Source organism: Nicotiana tabacum, chromosome 18 (assembly GCF_000715075.1).
Source record: "Nicotiana tabacum cultivar K326 chromosome 18, ASM71507v2, whole genome shotgun sequence".
In the NCBI taxonomy this organism is placed as follows: domain Eukaryota; kingdom Viridiplantae; phylum Streptophyta; class Magnoliopsida; order Solanales; family Solanaceae; genus Nicotiana; species Nicotiana tabacum.
Genome location: NC_134097.1, coordinates 16,484,221 through 16,505,695, shown reverse-complemented (window position 1 = coordinate 16,505,695; position 21,475 = coordinate 16,484,221). Strand labels below are relative to the sequence as shown.

At 36.6% G+C, this 21,475-nt stretch overlaps 1 long non-coding RNA gene across 7 annotated transcripts; it reads left to right on the top strand.

Annotated features, from left to right (window-relative positions):
* The first annotated feature begins 4,706 nt into the window (after nucleotides 1-4,706).
* LOC142172875 (uncharacterized) lies at nucleotides 4,707-21,239 on the top strand. 7 transcript variants are annotated; one of them, XR_012701932.1, is made up of 10 exons: nucleotides 4,707-4,902; nucleotides 5,238-5,395; nucleotides 6,095-6,330; nucleotides 6,545-6,600; nucleotides 6,909-7,008; nucleotides 8,274-8,458; nucleotides 17,642-17,679; nucleotides 17,811-18,515; nucleotides 20,035-20,103; nucleotides 20,955-21,239. It is a non-coding gene; the product is annotated as an uncharacterized LOC142172875 (long non-coding RNA). The 7 variants fall into 7 exon arrangements; XR_012701937.1 differs by lacking the exon at nucleotides 20,035-20,103 and having other exon boundaries at nucleotides 4,709-4,902; nucleotides 17,811-18,355; nucleotides 18,457-18,515; XR_012701934.1 differs by lacking the exon at nucleotides 20,035-20,103 and having other exon boundaries at nucleotides 4,709-4,902; nucleotides 17,811-18,360; nucleotides 18,457-18,515.
* Nucleotides 21,240-21,475: the final 236 nt, after the last annotated feature.

The following is a 21,475-nucleotide window of genomic DNA, read 5'->3' as shown; positions in this document are numbered from 1 at the left end:
CTCTCATCTAAGACAACAAAATTATTTAAAGTACGATAAAAATGGAATAGTTTGTTGTTTAAAAATATACCATTCAGTATTCCTTCTAACTTCCTCATCCATTTTCATCGGTTGATACCGCAAATTATACCTTCTCTGTTAATTAATATATTCTCATCTTCCTCTTTAAGTGTCCTCCTATTACAATATAGTTCCCATTATTTCGAGTGTAACTTAATTTAATCATTACATCAATATCCCTTCCAACAAACAAACAAAAATCTGTCTTAACAACCCATAAAGATGTGGATGAATTATCAGCCAACATGCACAAAATTAAACATTCAACTTCGTAATTGTCAGTAGCTTTCTTTTGGTTATGTTAGAGAGCCAAAATATAATCTATAAAATAAGATACTGAAAGAGACGAAAATTACCTCTAAAAGATCCGCGTACAGATGTTTTGTATTACAATAGCGTGAATACAATGAAATTATTTATATAGATGCGATATGTGTGTCACGACCCAAAATCCCACCACATGCGTCGTGATGGCACCTAGTCTCTAAGATTAGGTAAGCCGATTTCAATTACATTTTGAAGCCATTTATTTTTTAAACCAACAGCGGAAATAATTACAATATACCTCCCAAGACTGGTAGTACTGAGTCACGAACTCTAACTGAATACATGGAATGATCACGAGGACCGAATATACAATATTGCTTGATTAAAAATTAACAGTACAATGAAATGAAAAGACTCCAAGGGACTGCGATACCAAGCAGCTCTATCTTACGATCCCGCTTTAACTCTGCTCAAGTCCGATATCTCCAATACCTGGCTCTGCACAAAAATATACAGAAGTATAATATGAGTACACCACGGTCGGTACCCAGTAAGTATCAAGACTAACCTCAGTGGAGTAGAGACGAGGTACAGTCAAGACACTCCCTAGTCTAATAACCTGTGCAATATAATATACAAAATAATAGGAAACAAATAACAATAAGGGCAACATAAAACAATCAGTGATATGCACAGTAAGACAATAAAATCACCATTAATATCGCTCAACAATTGATAAATACAATTAAACTCAGTTAAATCAAATTCTTCAATTAAATATCTTTCGCATATAATTCTTACGAATAAAACTCTTTTTCAAATACAATTTTCTCAAATAAATATCTTTCGAATATAAAATTCTTTCACTAAATCTGTTCAAATATAATTTTCTCAAATAAATATCTTTCAAATACAATTCTTTTTGAATAAATATCCTTCCAAATAAATATTTTAAATATAATTCTTTCAATTAAAAAGTCACCATGTGATACCTCGTTTCATAATCATAAAAATACGGGTTTCGGCCCATTTTTATATTTTTCATAAACACGGGTCTCATCCTATTTTCATATTTTCAAGGCACTTCGTGCCCATAATTGAATCATCATATTTTTCCGGTACCTCGTGCCCATTTTTCATATCACAGCTATACGGACAGTTCACGTGCCAATATTATTATCATTTAATCACAGTACCTCGTGCCCACATTTCATATCACAACTGTACGGACAATTCACGTGCCAATATCTTCATTATTTACTCACGGTACCTCGTGCCCACATTTCATTTTATAATCCTTCTGGCAATAGCCACAGACTCTCAATTTCAACATAAATCAGATTGTTATCAATTACCAACAACAAGACAAATTGCACAAGGTATAAAATAAACACAAGAAAATCACAACATCAAATGAAAATCACCTACACTATAACTCCACATCATCACATATCGTCCCTGACAATAGCCACCCTTATCTCTCCTATAGCCGCCCTTATCACTCCTATAATAGCCACCCTTATCCCTCCGCCCTGACAATATCAATAGCCACCCTTATCGCTCCTATTGCCACCCTTATCACTCCTATAATAGCCACAATTATCCCTCCGCCCTGACAATATCAATAGCCACCCTTATTGCTCCTATTGCCACCCTTATCTCTCCTATAACTACCCTTATCCCTCCGCCCAGATAATATTCCAACAAACACAACGACAGTGAAATGCCACCCTTATACCCATATAATATCAACAGTGGAATGTCACCCTTATCTCCTCAAATTAACAACTCACACAACACAATAATTTATACGAGAAATTATCACGGCAATATAACAAAAATCAATTCACGTCACAATTTGCCCAATGGCCACAACCAAATTTCAAAGGTACAACTAAATCAATTAATTTCACAACAAATAGCCGAAGGCTCCACACAATATGTATAACACCACAAAAATAATCAACAGAGATAGAAATTATTCAGCATAAAGCAAAGCCTTCAATAATCCAAATTTAGGTAATTATGTTATCACATCTTCTTAAGTTTGCTTAATTAATTATTTGCATAGGGAAAATTCATAAATGAAAATTAAATTCCAAGAATATCAACCATCAAACTCACGGAATTCACATAGATATACAAGTAATAATTACATCAAATTGTCATATAAGAACAAATTCAATAAATGTGATTTGAGGCATGGCAACTAGATAATTAAATATATGCCAACAATTATCCAATTTACTACACAATATTTCAAAGATTTTAAACCAATAAAATTTGCACATATAAGCCCGAGTACGTACTCGTCACCTCGCGTATACGATTTTTCACATTTCACAAATGGCACATAAGTCTCGATGCCTAAGGGGTAATTCTCCCACTCGAGGTTAAGCAAGACACTTACCTTTTTGAAGTTAGGCCAATATTCCAAAATAGCCTTCTTGGTTGGATTGACCTCCGGACAGCGCAAATCTAAAATTCCCCCCTTAATAATACTACAATGGTCCACCACACTAAACAAATTTTAATCTACAATAATACAACACAATTGCACCAATATTAGTAAATAAATTTTCAAATTTTTGGTCATTTAGGCATTTTATCAAACACCTAGAATACATAGCATTTTACTACCTCTATTAATGATGTTTCTTCATCCAACAATCCCTCCTTCCCACCAACAAGAGATAATAAACCATCCTTTGTCTACAAACAACCTACTTTAGCACCATTAAAATCATCAATGAACTCACATCCACCCAATTGTTGCTAATTAATTCATTACAAAAATCTCTACAACACCCAATAATCTAGTTTAAGTATTTTTGGCTTCCAAGCACCATCCAATAAGTGTTAATACATATTTCTTGCTCACATACTCATAATAAATTCATAAATGTAAGTCTAAGAGTGATGGATTACCTTTTTGGAATAAATCTTGCAAAAACCCTCCTTTGAGTTCTTGAAAAAATTTCTTGAAGATCTAAGTATTTTATATGTAGATTTCATCAATACTAGTGTATAAATGATGGAATTTCATACCAAAAAAATAGGGATTGCTTACCTTGAAGAAGAGGGGAGTTGGTGGTCTTGAGAGAGTGGAGAAGAGCTCCAAAATTCGTCCAAATGAAGTGGAAAAAATGAACCCCGAAATTGTATCTATAGGCCCAGATTTTTGGGTTTCGGATGCTGTCCCGGATGCTATGGCAGCACTTCACTGCTAGCCCTTCATTCAGATGCGGCCTCGGATGCTTCGCATCCGCAGTCTCCTCTGCCAGCCTTTGGTAATTTGATCATAACTTCTTGTAGAAATGTTTGATTGACGAACGGTTTGAAGAGTTAGATACTAGACTCGAAGATCCTTCATTTGATAGGTTGTACATCATATAACTCCTTAAATATGTGTAGATACGCTCGTCCTAAGTTAGGTCTTGTGTCGAAACATAACAAATTGATCCTGAATGACCTCAGAATTTGCACACAAGTCGTAAATGACATAACGAAATTATTCAAATTTCCGGAATCGAAGTCCAAGTCCCATACATCAAGTTCAACTCCCGGTCGACATTTTTCTTAAAATCTTCCATTTTTCAACTTTCGCTAAAATGCGTCGAATTATCCTACGGACTTCCAAATCCAAATCCGAACATACACCTAAGTCCGAAATCACCATACGAAACTATTGACATTATAAAAATCCCATTCCGGAGTCGTTTGCTCAAAAGTCAAACTCTGGTCAACTCTTTTCAACTTAAGGCTTCCAACATGGAATTTATTCTTCCGAACTAATCCCGAAACACCTAAAAATCAAAACCGATGATTCACACACGTCATAATACGTCATATGAAGCTATTCAAGAATTCAAATAGTTGGAAGGAGCGTAAATGTTCATAACGACAAGTCGGGTCATTACAATGTGTTTCATGCACGGAATATTGTTATGGGTTTGAAACTCAAAGCATATGGGATTCTACTATTGTTCTGTATAATTGTCCAGGTATAATTAGTATAGTATTAGAACTTTACATTCGATTATAATTTTAAAAAGTTCTATCATTAGTTGGTATCAAATTCTCAAATATTAGATATTACTATTTTATCCAATATGGAATTATCTTTTAGACAAAATATAAGGGTATAAAAGTCGATCAATATTTCAAGGATATTTTTGTCATTTAATATTTAGTGTAAAATATTTGTATTTTTATAATAATATAGATATAGATATAGATATAGGTATAGATTTATTACTATTATTTAGAAATGACAGTTTGGGGGTACGAAACTACGAACAGTGGGTGTACGAACAGGGGTACTATGAGTATCATAAATTATAAATATTTTTAAAGTTAAATTGGGCATTTGGTCCTAATGTTTTTCACGAGGACGCGTGTACTGTCATTTATATGAGCAGACCACGTGTATGCACTCCTAGATACATAGATTTTACTGCTTAATTCTTGATTTTATGTTCTATCGCTCAAATTCAGACTTCCGAGTTCCGAACTTCCGACCATCTCAACTTTCTAATGTGCGTCAATCCTTCAAAATGTCATTTGTTTGCTACGGTCAGTTCCTTTTGAAATTCTTTTTTCTCTTGCTTTTTTCATGAAAACTTTGCGCACTCATGCATTTTTAGATGAGTCTTTTTCTTTTCAATTTCAGTTCTAAGGTATGTGCTTTATTTGGTTCAATTATAGTGAGGTTTTCTCTATTCTTCCATTTTTTTAATGCACCGATTGCTAGTAGGAGTTTGGTGGGTATCTGATAATTTCTTACTCTTTTGGATGATTTATTATAATGTATCCAATTTGCACTGATGCACTGTAGGTTTTTGATAATATGCCTAAATCAAGTCATTCTTCTCTCTCTCTCCTTTTTTTTTGCTCTTCACTTTTTACAGGTGTTCTGCAACTGAACACATTAGTAGACTCAATATGTTGAGCACATGCATGTGCAGAATCAACAACAAATTATTCAAATGGGGAAAAAAAGAATGAAGATTGCCACCATTAAGAAGATTTACCCTTTTTCTCTCCTCCAGCACTCTTCTTTTCTTAAGTAAACTTTTATCGACCTTTCTTTCTCAATTTCGTGATATCCCATTTAGGTGTTCATTTCTGTGATTTTTAATTTCTATTTCATCTGTGCATGTTATCGTTAAGGTAATTGAAATATCTAGAAATTTGAATTTTTCTTCATTTTTGATAATCTTTTGGTTCCATTGTGGGGTAGTTTTCAAGCTCTGGGATAAGTGAATTGTGTTCGCGTTTACCTAAAGAGGGAAAGTTATCTTTTTATGGGTTTATGCACAGTTACATGGGATTGAAATGCATCTGTAGAGAATTTATTGCGAGATACAATCTGCATGTACATCTCTGTGGTGTTAAATTGGGGTGTGTGTCGTGTGTATCTCTTTAGTGATCAGAATTTATTGACTCAAAATGCTATTCAATCTTTGCACGAACCAGGGGATCAATAAATGTGATCTTAGTTTCTGGTGAGAGGTTTGTCTAAGAAAATGATTGGTGAGAAATAGTTTGATAATCTATCTTAGTTTTGAAACTATGGAGTTTCTCGATAGCAATACTATTTTCCAATCAATGAACTATGGAGTTTCCTGATAGCAAAAACTTCTTGGACCAAGCAGCTAGCTGTGGCTAATGTCCTTTGAAGCTTACTATTTGGTCTCACTTAAATTCTATTGAGCATTTTTAGTTTTGCAAAAGATCTAATGATGTATTTCATATCTTTATACAGGAAAAGTAAAACGTTGGCTACAACAGTGCCACTCCATATGCTCACAGCTCTGTGTTTTTGCCTTTGATGATTCCCTGTTGGCAAAATTTTAGTTTCTCACTCTGCTTAGTTCAGGAAAGCATTAGTTGATTGAAATAGGATGAGACTGGCTGGTCTATCTTTTTTCCATATCATGATGGTGGAGATGAAATTACTGAAACTTAAGCTAAGTTTAATGCATATTCTCCCCAACACTGGTAAATTTTGTCCTTTCTTTGATTTGGTTGCCTATTCTGCTTATTGCTCCAAAAGTTATAAATTATGAAACATAGTTGTAGTGTGTCTAAAGTTTGACAGTGTGTAAATCTTATTGCCATGACCTTTAGACAAGTGATTCATGAAACACCAAGAGAGGTGGCTTTCTATTCATTATGTTCTTTTCTAATATCAAATATAATGTCTGTCTTGCAGGTGCTAAGTGATACTAATAGGTCTGAGTTCTGTTATTCCGCCTTTGCTATCAGCAGGTATCTCCATCTTTTGCCATCACCCTCATAAGATAAATGGGCCATTTTTGTTATTGCAGAAGTTATTTTGTCTTTCTACTCTTGAAAGAAAAAAACCGTGTTATTTAATTAATCTCCCAGAGTAGCAGAAAAGATCTTTTCCCCTAATTTTACAAGAATATAAGTGCTATGTCAGAAGATTCATCTGTTTCTCTATACAACTTATTGGAATATGAGAAAGAAAAGCTATTGGTTAACTTCATCCGCATACTCCAAATTCAACATGGATGGCCCGAGATTTTTTTTTCATCGAAAACACCTGCTTACAGATTGCAGATTGATGCCCAAAAAACTTGGCAATGAGAAATTTGAAGGGTAGAAGGAATCGGTAATAAAGACGCGTGATGTTTTCTCGACACTCCCCAAATGGTAACTCCATTCCCCGTCTCTCTGTTTCTTGCATCTCACTGTGGTTTAAAAAGCATATTATTATATACTGAATTAGCTCCTTCATATTTTTCCATATGTTAGATAGGAGTTAATCAAGTTAACATGACATACTATTGGTACTTTAGTTATTTTCGGATTTGTTGTTGACTATCCAGAGATCCATGCATCTAATAACTATCTGTTTGAATGTCTTATGCTTTGCTTAGTCGAGTTGATTAATTCACGATATGCAAGTTCTTCCAATATTTATCTGTGGCTTGCTCTGCTCTAGGATTAACGGAAAAAGAAATGTCAATGTGTGATAACTATGCTTTAAATCTAGAGAGAAATGTATATTTGGCATGATCAGTATAAACACTTTGTGCGAGTAGTGCAAGCATTTGCGGACAGTGTCGACAGCTTTGTGCAACTATGGTACTCAACAAAGATATAAGTTTTAGATCACTTTCAAGTTGGTTAGAATTTGGAGTACTATTAAGAAAGTCAGTTAGAGTTTGGGGTGTTTCTAGCTTTTTACCATAACTATAAGCTGTACGTTTCTTTTTTCAGATACAATACTAAATAGTATTAAGCAGTGTTGTATCATGAAATAATAGAATTTTAAATTTACATGCCAAAAGTTTTCTAAATGTTGCTCATTTACATATTTTCCTACATTAGAAACTTTACACGATCATATGAGCTAAATTAGAGAACTTGCTGTAACTTTTCTAGCAAGAGGATCAAAGCATTGTTACAAAGTCATCTATTTTGTGACGCAACAGGGATAGCCTGAAGTTATTAAACTTAGTACTCTACTAATTAACAATCAGTCGAAGTCTATGCCAAAATGGGAAAGATACTTTTTTCTTCAATTTCCTTTTATTTTTATAAAAATAGAATTAGTCGCACAATAAACTAAATTTTCAGTTTACATACACAATATGTGATGGGAGACTTGGTTATCCTTGTAATCTTCTTGCGTGCAGCATGGGGTAGTTGTAAATATGAAAGAAGAATAATTTGGTCAGCTCAATGTTGTCTGTTCAACGTTTTATACTATGCATTCAAATTTGAAGCAACAGATTCTAACGAGGCTTTTGGGAATTTCAGTTGATGTAAATGAAAATTCCCGTGCTGGAATAGTTTTTTTTCCTTTTCTAAATTTTGATTAACAGAGAGCATTATCATTACTACACACTGTTTGTGTTCTCTTATATTTAATTGAGGTTAATTTAGTAAATACATCTTTTTTTCTCAAGTAGTTCCTATTTTCTTAATGGGGGCGCCAAACGTAAATGGTGGACCGGAGGGAGCACAAACTCACTCTATTGTGTTCATCTTCAAACTCTTCGCCCTTTTCCTCTACAAGTAATGTCTGACTGCACTAAGATCCAAATTCTGATGGGAACAAATAATTAGATTGCCGCCTGAAGCTCTATTTCTACATGTAAGTTCCCTCCCCGGATATACTCCTTTGTTGTTAGGTTTGGAATTAAAATTAGGAATTTGTAGGAAGCATATTTAAGTTCTTACAATTCTCTCTTTTCATTGTATCTTTCCGGGTTTTGATTTTTTTCTAAAACAGTTTTGTGTGTACTCTGTTCGATTTTCAATTTTTTTAGCACTGGCAACAGCTAGAATCCACTCTGTTCTCATCAAATCGAAGAGTGCGATTTAGATTTCCTCTCGCTGTAGGAAAGAGGTGTAGCCCCTTCTATCCATTAAAATTTTAAGCTTTTATTTTAGTTGGAGCTTGGTCAAGGAGCTGGTTATTAGAATATTTGAAAGAAAAAATAATGCTTCGTAATCTCTATTTAGTATTTCTCGGGTTTCAGGGTCATTTTCTTAAATTGGAATGGAATTATGTGTATGTTTCCTTTATGTTTTTGGATAAGGATTAGCCTGCATTTTTACAATTTTAGAATTTCGTGTCCGAGAAAATTTGTTTGATAATTATCTCCGTGTTCGAGAAATCATCTGATCTTTTGTGACTGAAATCATTGTTAATGGAAATCTAAATTGTCACCGAGTCCTGTGAATGAGATGAGACCGTTTATTGAGCTGTTAGTTAATGCATAGAGGGTGATTAATAAAATATCTTCGTAAGTTTATATCAAAACTTCCTACCGGGTATCTTTCAAAGTTTATTCTTTTTACTGTAAAGAGAAAAGGAAGCTACTGTAAAGGAAATGACAATAAAGCACAATTGGGAGGCAAAATGAAGAAGAAACCGAGCAATACTTCTATGTTTGAAAAACTAACAACATAACCAAGTAATAGTAGTTCTACTTAACAACATGAATTAGCAACGTAATAGTGTGAAAAAAAAACCTCACTTCTCCAGAACTTGCTCTTGGTAAAATGCAAAGAAGTTAGATTTGTCACATTATTATGTAAGTTAAATTTTGTTGAGGATTTCACAAACTTAGCCTTGACTATTAACTGTTGGCCATGAAGAATGCTACCATACATTTATAGTCTAATCAAAATGATTTGAAGGTTTAGAAACTAAATTTGGGATGGAAGTTACATACTGAGTTCACATATGGAGTAGTATTAGCAAGTGAAGATTGAAGTACCAACGGCAAGTCCAAAGTATACCAAGTAAAATACAAAATACAACCGCATCCATAAAGTAAATATTTGTTTTTGGAATATTAACCAAATCTTGAAAGATAATCTGAAAACCACATGTGAATAGTTAAGACCAGGGCTGAAGATGCTCTCACGCACTTATCCCGAGGCATTTCTCTTTCATGAATCCTAGGATTGTACCACCATAATCCAAGAGACAAGCCTATCACGATCAAAATCAAGCTAGAATCTCCGGCGTACGACCACCCACGCGCCCTAACGCGCGGCCCAGTTCCGGCGACTCATTCGACACGCGCCGGCGCGTGAGCAATATACATGCCAGATCTCAATTTTTCTTCTTCAGACAGCCCCATCGCGAGGTTGTTCCGAGCCTTCTAGTCCAAGAATATACTAATTCCGACATCTTTTACTATTTTCCGGTGTACCTCCTCATCGGAATCCTCTTTTTCCTTCTTCAAAACCAGTGTCCACCCAAGGCAACAACAAATTACAACTGTATTCTCTCTCCTACTTTCTAGGACGGTAGAACAACCTTTTCCGGTGGATTTAGTCGCCGGAAAATAACCTTTTCTTCTTAAAACTCCTCCTATACTAGTTTTCACCCACGGTGAAGACTATAAATCCGATACTTTTCATTGATTTTATAACAGGAAACAAGATCTGAAATGGGGGAAAGCAGAATCTATTTCAATGCTGGTTTTAAATCCTCTGACATTACCAGATGGTACTCCAACAAAGACACATGGTTTGACTGGGTGGAAAGAAGTCGAAACATGATGAGACGATCAACAATGAGTAAAAAGATTATGGAATGGATCTCTTTTGTACTCAAAGAGGCTTCAAAAGACCAAAAGAATGTGGTAAGGAGATGGAAAACAAAAGACCGAAATTCAGAATACTTCTGTACCAGTAAGTACAATGAACATAGGAGGTATATGAGCATCTTATCATTACAGGGGGTAGCTAGATCAATTATTATTATTCCTGAGTTAGTCATAAATGCAGAATGGAAGGATGTAGCATTTAAGATAGAAAGTTTTATTAAAGGTGAACCTCAATTAATCATCCCAGCCCCACTGAAGCAAACTACCCATATGCCAAAGCAGTTAACGAGAGTAAATAGCAACCTAACTTTCCTCATGGAGTTCAGGGCAACATTTTAAATGGAACTATAAAGATCGCGGAAATACTTGGAGCAAAGGATAATGGACTTCTAAAAAGATGCATCATTGGATATTTTGGGAAGGAAGTCAAGGAGAGACCCACCCTAGCAGATATCAGGAGATGGGTCTCTGTCGCATGGAACAAAGCTGTTGGGGTGAATATGTACGACATGGCTGGGGACTTGTACCTCTTCGAGTTCCCATGAACAGATCATCCAAGGAGAATGGAGATGGAAGAATCAAAGGTTCTACCTAGAATGGTGGAACCCCATTGCTGGGTATATACCAACTCCCTTCCAGTTAAAACTACATGGATTAGAGCCATGGGAGTACCTAGGCACCTGTGGTCACAAAAGATCTTCAAAGAAATTGGAGAACTATGCGGTGGGTGGATAGCTACCGAGGAAGAGACGAAACTCAAGAACCATATGAAGTGGGCTAGGATCGAAATAGCTGGAGATGGTCGGAATATACCATCAGAGGTTGTCATAGAAATAGACGGGGTAAAGTTTTTTATCCCAATCTGGGCGGAAAAACAAACTCGATTTGAGTTAGGCTTGCCGGAGAAGTTGGAGTCGCCGGAGTTGCTTAAACCCAATGTAATATTCAGTTTGTCGAAACCTCTGAAAAACCTTAAGGTAAAGACCCCATACGTAATAAAGGAGAAGGACAACCAACTGGCTGTGGAGCACATGGGTTGCAGCTGAACGCAAACCAGAACGCTTCTCTAAATAGTCAACCATCAACTGTCGAGGAAACTGAAAGAATGGCTAGCTACACTGGAAATTCAATTATTTGCATGGGGCCAGAAGTAGAAATTGGGGCAGGGATACAGGAAGATAAGGTAGAAGATGCTATGGCCATTACCAGTGTGGGAGAAGACCAATCAAACGTCGAATCTGGGCAGCAACAACAATTGATCCAACTCAATTCGGGGATCAATGATGAAGATTGCAGAGTCGAAGATGCTATTCCTATCTCAGTTTAGCACCACAATTCATTTCCAGAAAAAGAGATGAATGCAACACTTTGGGTACATCAAAATTTAATCAGATTGAGTAAGATGTTTGGGGTGGATTTTTAGGGTCATGAAGAAGAAGCTTTGGAGCTTCTATTGCAAATCGATAGTTGCAGACAAAGTAGAAGGATGGAATCAGATTTAAATATCAAAAAGAATAGATTCAAAGGTAAGAAAGAGTTGAAAGCTCTAGTCTCTTTTGATGTCAAGTTCAAAAGTAATGGAAAAAGAAGTATGGGGAACATTCTGCCAGTTATTGAATTATGCTGATTAATTTAGTATCATGGAATGTTAGGGGTTTGAACGATTTGGCCAAGAGGAGGATTATAAAAATTCTGGTGAGGGAGTAGAAGACAGATATTATATGCTTTCAGGAAACAAAATTAGAGGGGGGCATAAAGGAGGTTATTAGTCAGGTTTGGGGAGGGAGATGGGTGAGGTATGCATGTCTGGAAGCCAGTGGTACAAGAGGGGGTATTGCAATGCTATGGGATGGTAGAGTTTGGGAAGGAGAGTTGTTACAAATAGGAGCTTATACTCTGACATGTAAATTCAAGGCTCTTTTGCAAAATTTCACGTGTCATATCACATGGGTATATGCTCCTAATTGTGACATTGAGAGGAGAGCTGTATGGGGGGAAATATGGCCAGTAAGAGGATTGATGGAAGGGCCATGGGCTGTTTGTGGGGATTTTAATGTCACTAGATTTCCTTCTGAAAAAAGGAATTGCAACAGAAGGTCTAGAGCTATGGTGGAGTTCTCAGACTTTATCGAAGACATGGAACTTATTGATCTTCAATTAGAAGGGGGAACTTATACTTGGTTCAAAGGAGATAATCAGGTCATTGCATCCAGAATTGACAAAATCTTAATTTCAGAAGATTGGGATGGCAGATTCAGGAACATAAAACAAGTAACCCTACAAAGACTGATATCAGACCATGTTCCTATCTTACTACAATGTGGGTCTTGGGAGCAAACCAAATCCTACTTTAAGTTTGATAACTGGTGGTTGAATATAGAGGGCTTTGTAGACAGGATCAGAGAATGGTGGACCTCTTTTGAATTTCATGGGAGGCCAGACTAGGTGTTAGTATGCAAACTCAAAGCTTTAAAGGGCAAACTCAGAGAATGAAGCAAAAGTAGCCAAGGAAACTTGGGGGTCCAAAGATCCGACATGCTAAAACAATTGGCAGTCTTTGATGCTATTCAAAAAACAAGAGCACTGACTGAGGAGGAATCTGTGAGGAAGGCTTCTATCCTTATGGAATATGAAAAACACCTGAAAAATGAAGAAGTTGCATGGAGGCAAAGATCTAGGGCTCTTTGGCTTAAGGAAGGAGACAGGAACACTAAGTTCTTTCACCAAACTGCTAATGCGCATAAAAGATGCAACAACATTGATCAACTAGTGGTGAATGATGAAACAATTGAGGAACCAGGGAGAATCTAGTTTGAGATCACTGAATTCTACAAGAATCTTTACTCAGAGGCTATGGAATGGAGACCTGAAGTTAATTTCGACAACTGTCCCACAATATCTGAAGAAGAAAAAGAGCTTTTGCAAAGCAACTTTGAAGAACAAGAAGTGCTGTCATGTTTAAAGTTATGTGCAGTAGATAAGGCTCCAGGGCCTGATGGATATACTATGGGTTTCTTCATCAAATGTTGGGACATTTTGAAACAAGATATCATGGAGGCTCTTCATAATTTCCACTCTCAAGAACTGTTTGAAAGAAGCTTCAATGCAACATACATAGCCTTGATTCCTAAAAAGATTGGAGCCAAGGAACTCAGGGACTTCAGACCTATAAGCTTAATAGGAAGCTTTTATAAGCTGCTTTCGAAGGTTCTAACAGAGACTCAAAAGGGTGATAAACAAATTGGTGGATGCATAACAGATGGCTTTTATCAAAGGAAGACAAATAATGGATGTTGTTCTAATAGCCAATGAAGCAGTAGATTCAAGAAACAAACTAAAAAAACCAGGAATTTTGTGCAAACTAAACATTGAAAAGGCATATGATCATGTTAATTGGAGATTCTTGCTGAAAATGCTGGAACTAATGGGTTTTGGGAAGAAATGGATCAACTGGGTGACTGCTTGCATATCTTCAGTTAAATTCTCCATTCTCATTAATGGATCCCCTGAAGGTTTCTTCCCTGCACACAGAGGGCTCAGACAAGGAGATCCCCTATATCCTTTTCTCTTCTTAATTGCTATGGAGGGGCTGAACAATCTGATCAAAACTGCAAAAATCAATGGATGGATCAAAGGTTTTGAGGTAGCAAGAAGTGGCAACAACAACCTGGAGATTACACATCTCCAATTTGTTGACGACACTATAATTTTTTGTAATGCAAAAGAAGAGCAGTTGAGGTATTTGAGAATTATTCTGGTCTTGTTTGAAGGTATCTCAGGACTGCATATCAATTGGAAAAAGAGTCATTTGTACCCAATTAATGATGTGCTTGAGATGGAGCAACTATCACTGATTTTGGGAGGTGTAGTAGGATCTCTTCCTGTTATCTATCTTGGCATGCCTTTAGGTGCTAAGTCCAAGTCCAAGGAGATATGGAATACAGTAATTGAAAAAAGTGAGAAGAAGTTATCCATATGGAAAGCTCAGTATCTATCTATGGGAGGAAGATTGATTCTGATCAATTCAATACTTGACTCACTTCCTACATACACGATGTTACTCTTTCCCATCCCTGTAAGTGTTATTCAGAGATTGGATAGACTCAGAAGATCTTTCCTTTGGCAAAGAAACAAAGAAAAGAAGGGGTATCACTTAGTGAAATGGAAATCTCTGACGATTGGCAAAAACAAAGGTGGGCTAGGCATTAGGAACTTAAAAAACCAAAGCAAGGCTCTTAAGATGAAGTGGTTATGTAGATTCTCTCAAGAACCTCAATCCCTATGGACTAATATCATCAAAGCTAAATATGGAGAGAAAAATAACTGGGTTTCAAAGGAAGTCAATACAGCATATGAGGTTAGTTTATGGAGATCCATCAGAACACTCTGGCCTACAGTGAAGAGCCAATCCTACATCAGAGTGGAAAATGGTACCAAAACTTCCTTCTAGAAGGATAATTGGATGGGATCTGGAAGCTTGATGGAACTATTTCCTGATATGTATGGTTTAGTTCAACACCAGCAAAAGACAATAGCCGAAATGTGGACTCCTCAAGGTTGGGATTTGATACTTAGAAGAAGGCTGAATGATTGGGAGCTGACGAGGTTGGCTGAACTTTACAAGAAACTGGAAGCATTCAAAGGCCTTCAGAATGGAAGGGATTCACTATGGTGGAAGGGCCACAACAGAGAAATCTATAAGGTGAATGAGGCATATAAGATGCTTAATCATACTAACACACAGATCATTAATTGGCCATGGAAACATATCTGGAAAGTCAAGATACCTTACAAGGTATCTTGTTTCACTTGGTTACTTGCAAAGGAGGCAGTCTTGACCCAGGATAATCTTATGAAGAGAGGGATTCCACTGTGCTTTAGGTGCTTTTTATGTGGGGAAACAGCTGAGACAGTTAGCCATCTATTTCTACACTGCAGGATCACAGATCAACTATGGAAGATATTCATTAACCTCAGAGGTATTTCATGGACAATGCCCTCTAAGATTACTGAAGTGCTCACTAGTTGGGATGAAGCTGGAACTGGAGCTGGAAGCAGAGATAGATGGAGGACTGTCCCTGCATGTATATGGTGGACAATCTGGAAGGAGAGAAACTCTATATGTTTTGAGGATAGTAGCAATTCAATACAGAAGATCAAAATGAATTGTGCCCTACTTTTTTATTTTTGGTGTGAACAAAAGTGGCCAGAAGATACTGTATCGATCCTAGAAGCCCTAAAATACTGCTAGGATTATAGCTCAGTAGTATATCCTTTTGCCTATTGTAAATATGGTTTCAGTACAACCTATGTAATGTTATATATCAATACACACAAATGTTACCTTCTCAAAAAAAAAATAGTCAAGACCAGAACCTTCTGTTATTCCTTCTTGTTTGTTTGTTCTTCTTTTTTCCAGTTTTTATTTGAGGGGAGAGGATTGTTATTAGATTATATTGGGTGGATTTCCTAATATTTCATTTGTTAGAACGTGAGAGTTTACCTTTTAACTTTTTCATATTTAGCTAGTTCGAGTTCACCATCTAAATTAACAATTGGTAAGTCCTACTCTGTCTTGAAGGTTTAATGTTAATTATTTTTTTTTGTTGTGATACGTGAATGCTCGAAGAGAATAAGGTTTATTATGATGCAAATGAATTGGTTAGATTACAATGATAGAGGTTGGTGGACACACTGTTCTTGTTCAGAATTTTGATTAGAGAAAGGTATTATTCGCTAATTATAACCCCCTCCTTTTTCAAGAATACACCTGTATGAATGTGAGAATTGATTGGTGACTATTAATTTTATTATCAAAGAGCAGAGTGTTGGATTGTTTTCATTCCCAAACATTTAGTGTTTGAAGACGAATGATTTCTATTTGATATGAAGGCTACAAGTAATCAACCAAAGCAACTAAGTGCAAGTAAAGATTCTTCATAGGGATAATCTATTGACGGTTTGGAGAACTTTAGATTTACTGACCTTCTTTTTATGCTAGAAAGAATAATTTGTATGTAATTCTAATGGTAAAGATATGTGATTAAACTGATATGAAGGATATAAAATATTTGTTGTCCTTTGCTCGTACATCAACATCAGTTCACCTTTGACTTTGGCTGTCTGTTCAACTTTTAGCTACTCATACAGTAACATCAGCTGTGACACTTCACCAAGGAATTACTTTGTGATATCCATAACAACCTCAACCTTTTATTTTAAAAATCAAACCAAATTTCTTGTATCACAATTCTTTAAATTAATACTAATTTATTGCCTTTTTATTTCTTAAAATCTTCTGGCAGTATTCAAAGAGGTATAAAGTTAACACTGAGGAAGGAAGAAATTTATGTAAGAAAAGTATACCCAAAAGCAAATAGGAAGCAAATAGGAAGAAAGGCATAGTTAAACCATCGAAGAATTAGGAACCACCCATGTTTCACAACATCATAGTTTGTTTGGGCTCCAAAATCATATTTGTTTGTAACAAAGAAAGTTATGTAAGAAAAGTATACCAAGAACAAATAGGAAGACTGAATTAAACCATCAAAGAATTAAGAGCCACACCTGTTTCACAATATCATAGGTTTTATGGCTCCAAAATCATGTTTGTTTGTACCAACAGAGAGAACATACAATTCTTATGTGTAGGCATTTTAATTAACACAGTCATGAAATTTTATTTAATAGGTCTTCTGAGTTAGTTTGATTTGTAATACCATTATTGTAGACTTAGATTTGCATTTTTGTAGCACAACAAAGGGGGAAGAAAAGAGCAGAAGGACAAACTATTTAGGAAGATCATTAGGTGTTTGCACCATTGTAGGAATCAGTAAATAGGAAAACATTTCATTCATTCTTCATTAAAGAAAAAAAATTCCATTCACCAAAGCCTCCAATTATGAGAGTGCATTTTTCGTCCCTATCAACCAAAACGTTACATCATGTTAATATTTCTCATTGTTTAAATCTGATCACTTCTATATTCATAGATGATACTTTCGTCCTCCCACATTCATCCTCTTCTATAAAAGAAACCGTTGCAAAACTTTGGACTGCCAGTTTTCGCAACTCTGTAGCCTTCCATGTACATACGTGTTTTGATGCTCACCATACTTGTGCATCAAAAGTGATACAAATGGCAACCTGATATTTTTTCAAGTTACCAAAACAATTTGCCATTACTGACATCTTCTTGTTTCAAATTGCAGAAAACGTGGATATGCACTTCACTTTACGTGATTTTCTGGTATATAAATTTCTATTTTGCTAGCCGCTAAAGCATATTGGTCATGTAACTGATGTAAATAGTGGTTGCTGAATGACTCAACAATAAATCTTTGGCTTGACCTTGTTTTTTTCCTTTTATGATTTGTCCAGGTTTCAATGTGTTTGACTAACCAGACCAAATAGAAACGAAGTTACTGTTTGTTCTGTTGTTCGACCAGACAAAATAGAAACGAAGTTACTATTTGTCCCTTGTTGGCTCCGCTTGCTGGACATATACTTGCTTGCATCTGTCACTCCACCAAATAGGTTTTGTAGTAGCATTTAACTTAGCTCCCTTCTCTTTACCAAGATAATTGCCAAAGTCGGGCGGCATCAAAGTAGCAAACTTATTGTTGGAGAAGTCCACATATTTAGCTGCTATTGGTGGTAGTGAAATATCTCTCGTGAGCAGATTTGAATGCAGATCAAGGAAATCTAGAATGCCAAATCTATAAGTCTCTTGAAAATGCATGAATTGGTTGCAGAAAGATTCAGAAAATAGATTTCCATCATTGATTTCCCACAACCAGTTTGGTATTTCACCAGTAAGTTGGCTGCTTGAGAGATCTAGCATTTGCAACCTGGGCACGACACCAAGAATAAACCACCAAGCTGGGGGAGCAAGGCAAGGTCTGATTCACTTATATTTGTGAAAGGCAAGGTCTGATTCACTTATATTTGTGTCAATTGATAAGCTGTTGTGGGATAGATCAGGGCTTCCAAGGTTATTGAGCTTTGTAAACGTCTTCAAATGCAGAGTTCCATTGAAATTGTTGGATGAAATTGTAAGAGTTCCGAGCTCAAAGAAAAACTCAGGTATTGACTGTGATGACCCAAAATGTCATCTTATATTTTAGACCTCGAATCTGCGCTCTTAAGCCTTAAAATCTCATTTTTACCCTTCTCGATTTGTGTGCGCAGTTCGGGCATGTTTCTAGAAAGCTTTATGTTGAAAATTGATGAAAACAAGAATTTATGCCTTAAAAAGTTAATTTTATTTGACTTCGGTCAATATTTTTGGTAAATGGTCCTGGATCCGTGTTTTGACCGTCTCGATGGGTCCGTATCGAATTATGGGACCTGGGCGTATGCCCGGAATCGAATTCGGATGTCCCTAGATTGAGTTATGAATTTTTGATGAAAATTAAAAGTGTGAAAATTATTTATTTTTAAGAATTGATTGATGTGTGGCATTGTTAGTACCGGGTCCCTATTTTGATTCCGGAGCCCGGTACAGGTTCATTATGATATTTAAGACTTATCTGTGAAATTTGGTGAGAAACGGAGTTGATTTGACGTGATTCGGACGTCCAGTTGAGAAAATAGAAATTTTAAAGTGTTCTTGAGAATTTCATTTGATTTGGTGCTAAATTCGTAGTTTTAGGTGTTATTTTGGCGATTTGATCGCGCGAGCAAGTTCGTATGATGTTTTTAGACCTGTGTGCATATTTGGTTTAGAGCCCCGAGGGCTCGGGTGAGTTTCGAATAGGCCACGAGATGTTTTGAACTTAAAAAATTCTGGTGTTTTTGCTGTATCTGATGTCTGCAATACTGTGCTTCGCGATCGCGTAGTAACTCTCGTGATCGCGAAGGGGAAACTGGGCTGGGGGAGGATTTACTCTACGCGAACGCGAGACCATAGTCGCGAACACGGAGCATTGGGGTTGGGGGGGGGGAGTTGCTCTACGCGAACGCGACAGGTCAAACGAGTAGCTCTAGCTATCTGGGGAAGCTCTATGCGAACGCGAGCCATTTTACGCGAAGGTAAGGCGGGCTAAGCCTTCGCGAACGCGTATAGTCTCCCGCGATCACGTAAGTCCTTAGGAGGCTGCTCTTCGCGAACGCGGCAGTGTTCACGCGATCGCGATAAACACTGTCGCCCAGTGCATAAAACAAAATCAAACACGAGTTAAGCCATTTCTTCAACATTTTTCAAGAACCAAACGGGTAGAGGCGATTTTCAAGAGTCATTTTCTTCCCCAAAGTATTAGTAAGTGCTTCTAAACCATTTTTTTTCAATTACCCATTACATTTTATGAATCAACAACCTAAAATCTAGAGTTTTCATTGTAGAATTAGGGGTTAGGGTAGAAACTAGGGATTTCGGAAATTTGGGAATTTAGACCTCAATTTGAGGTCGGATTTCCAAAACTAATTATATATTCGGGCTCGGGGGTGAATGGGTAAAAGGATTTTGGTCCGGACCTCAGGTTTTGACCAAGCGGGCCCAGGGTCGATTTTTCGACTTTTTGGAGGAAAATTTGAGAAATTTAATTTATGAAATATAGTTGATTCCTTTAGCAATATTTGATATTATTGAGTCATTTTGGAATAGGTACGAGTGGTTTGGAGGTAATTCCAAAGGAAAAGCTGTGATTGAGAATTAAGTGGCCTTCGGAGCAAAGTAAGTGTTGTGTCTAATCCTGACTTGAGGGAATTAAGAACCTTAGATTATTTGCTTAGTGAAATTCATATGAGCGGCGTATATGTGAGGTGACGAGTACTTATGCGCCGCCAATTTACCTGTATTCCATGTTTCTTCTGTTTTCTTATATTGTCTCTTTCCTATGCCTAATTGCTACATGTTTATACTAGTGTTGTTAAATTGATCGTCATTATCATGGTTACAGATTTTCTGTTGGTAATCGAGTATTCATTTAAAAGTTGAGATTTATATTGTGGAACCAAATGTTGCAGTAAGGTTTGTACTTGTTATTCTATCTCACTGTTGTTATTTATGCATTGCATTGTGGTAAGGGAGAGTGTTAATGCACGAAGGGTGATGCCGTGCCATATTGTGAGTGTAAAAGCACGAAGGGTGATGTCGTGCCATATTGTGAGTGTAAAAGCACGAAGGGTGATGTCGTGCCATGATATAAGAGTTAATGCACGAAGGGTGATGCTGTGCCGTTTTTATTAGTTTTATGGTAAAATTGAGAATAAAAGCACGAAGGATGATGCCGTACATTTTTCCTTTACTGTATTCACTATTCCTGTTGATTCATGGTATATTGACTGCTCCGGTGATCATTCTGTTGTAGTTCTTTATCTTGTATTCCCCTTAGTATGTTCCCCTCCCGACATTTCCTGGTTAGTTCTTCATTTCTATTATTTGTATATACACTGTTAAATTGTACAGGTTGATTTGTAGGTGCCTTGCCTTAGCCTCGTCACTACTTCGTCGAGGTTGGGCTCGACACTTACCAGTATATGGGGTCGGTTGTACTGATACTGTACTCTGCACTTTTTGTGCAGATTTTGATACCGGCTCGAGTTGATCGAGATTTTGCTATTGGTCCGCTCTCCGGAGACTCAAGGTAGATCTGTCGGCGTTCACAGACCTTGAAGTCCCCGTTTATCTTTTCTGTTCTACTGTTTCTTTCGTTCAGACAATTGTATTTCTTTCAGACTATTACTTGTAGTAAATTCTAGAATGCTCGTGAATTGTGACTCCAGTTCCGGGTGGTAGTAATTAATACAGTTTTATGATTTTTTGTACTTATTATATTTCATCTTAGTTAATTATTGTTAATTACTGAATGAGAATAAGGAATTGGTTTAATGATTCTCTAACGTTGGCTTGCCTAGCAAGTGAAATGTTAGGCGCTATCACGGTCCCGTCGGTGGGAAATTTTGGATCGGGACATTGACCCTTCCAATTTGTTGGCACTCAAGTCAAGAGTTACTAGGGTAGAACTTACATTTTGTAATTCAGTTTTTGGGCCAGAAAATTTGTTGTTGGCCAGATATAAACTCACAAGTGAGGGTAGGTAAAA